This window comes from Ursus arctos, unplaced genomic scaffold, assembly GCF_023065955.2.
Source record: "Ursus arctos isolate Adak ecotype North America unplaced genomic scaffold, UrsArc2.0 scaffold_26, whole genome shotgun sequence".
Lineage (NCBI taxonomy): Eukaryota > Metazoa > Chordata > Mammalia > Carnivora > Ursidae > Ursus > Ursus arctos.
In genome coordinates, this window is record NW_026622941.1 from 5,458,737 (window position 1) to 5,460,850 (window position 2,114).

Genomic DNA, 2,114 nt, shown 5'->3' on the forward strand with positions numbered 1-2,114 from the left:
TTGATTATTAAAACTAACTTTCTAGTAAGTTTTTAATAGATCTTTTGCATAAGGATAGAAATAGATCAATAGAACAGAATCGAGAGTCCAGAAATAAACTTGCACGTTTAGGGTAAGTTGCTCTGAGATAAAACTGCCAAGGTGTTCAACGGGGGTAAAGAGCTACCTTTTCAACAAATGGTTCTGAAGAGAACTGGATGTCCATATATAAGAACATGGATTTAAGTCTTTATCTCATATCATACACAAAAGTTAACTTTAAAAAAATTGATAAATTCACTCTTCCCCATCTTGAAAGATGGCAGGTGAAAAATCTGAGAAGCTGGATACTAAAGAGAAAAAACCTGAAGACAAAATGTGTGATGCTGGAGGGCCTGGGTGACTCAGTTGGTTGAATGACCGACTCTTGATTTTGGCTCAGGTCTTGATCTTGGGGTTGTGGGATGGAGTCCTGCAGAGGGCTTCCTCCCTCCTCTCTCAAATAAATAAATAAATCTTAAAAAAAAAAAAAAGGAGCCTGATGCTTGTGGCAAGGTTAAGAATGGTAACCTCCAGGCCAAAACACCAAAGAACGGGAAGCCCCACCACAGCCAAAGCCCTGTCCTAGTCAGAGGAATTGGTAGATATTCCTGGTCAGCTACATATTCCAGAAAGGCCATGTACAAGAGGAAGTATTCAGCAGCTAAATCTGTGGTTGATAAGAAAAAGAAGGAGAAGGTGATTGTTACTGTCACAAAACCAGATGGTGACAAGAATGGTGGTACCCGAGTGGTTAAACTTCACAAAATGCTTCGGTATTATCCTACTGAAGATGTGCCTTGAAAGCTGTTGAGCCATGGCAAAAAAAAAAAAAAAACCCTTTCAGTCAGGTTGCCTGGGTGGCTCATTCAGTTAAGTGTCTCCCTTCAGCTCAGGTCATGATCTCAGGAGCCCCATGTCGAGCTCTCTGCTCAGCAGGGAGTCTGCTTCTCTCTCTTGCTCTGTGCTCTCTGTCTCTCAAAGAAATAAATAAAATCTTAAAAAAAAAAAAAACAAAAACCCAAGCCAAAACCTTTCAGTCAGCATGTGAGAAAACTGCCAGCTAGGATCACTCCTGGCACCATTTTGATCATTCTCACTGGGTACCACAGAGACAAGAAGGTGGTTTTCCTGAAGCCACTGAGCAGTAACTTGCTACTTGTGACTGGACTTCTGGCCCTCAACTGAGTTCCTCTGCATAGAACACACCAGAAATTTGTCATTGCTACATCCACCAGAACTTATATCTACTGTGTTAAAATCCCAAAACATCTTATGGATGCTTACCTCAAGAAGAAGAAGCTGTGTACAGGTGAGATCTTCCACTTGGAGAAAGAGAAGTATGGGACTACAGAACAGCTCAAGTTTGATCAGAAAGCTGTGGACTCAAATTCTGCCAAAAATCGAAGCTCTTTCTTAGCTTCAGGGCTACCTCTGCTCTGTGTTTTCTCTCGCAAATGGAGTTTACCCTCACAAGTCAGTGTTCTAAATTTCTTACAAAGAACCTAATTAAATAACTGATCCATTTCAAGAAAAGTAACTAAAAAATTTAAAAATGGATAAATTGGACTTCATCAAAATTGAAAGTGTTTGTGCTTTACTTTACGGTCATTTAAGAAAGTCAAAGAAGCCCCAGACTAAGGAAAATATTTGCAAATCATATATCTGATAAAGAACTTATACCCAGAACAGATTAAGACCTCTTACAACTCGATTATAAGAAGGCAGATAACCCAACTAAGAAATGGATAAAATATTTTAATAGACATATTACCAAAGAAGTTATATGAATAGCCAATAAACTAATGAAAAGATGCTCAAAATCATTAGTATTAGGGAAATGCAAATTAAAAGTACAAAGAAATATCCTTTCACACCCACCAGGATAACTCTGTAATAAAAAAGAGACAAAAACAAGGGTTTATAAGATTATGAAAAAACTGGATCCCTCACATACTACTGGTGGGACTGTAAAATGATGCAGCCTCCAAAAAATAGTTTTGAGCAAAAATGCTGAAAAAGTTAAAGAGAAATGAAAATATAGGTCTATACAAAGATTTATACATGAATGTTCATAACAGTATCATTCATAGTTA

General features: G+C 37.8%; 1 pseudogene; it reads left to right on the forward strand.

Moving 5' to 3' along the window:
• The first annotated feature begins 298 nt into the window (after positions 1 to 298).
• LOC113257434 (60S ribosomal protein L6-like) lies at positions 299 to 1,507 on the forward strand (annotated as a pseudogene).
• The last annotated feature ends 607 nt before the right edge of the window (positions 1,508 to 2,114 follow it).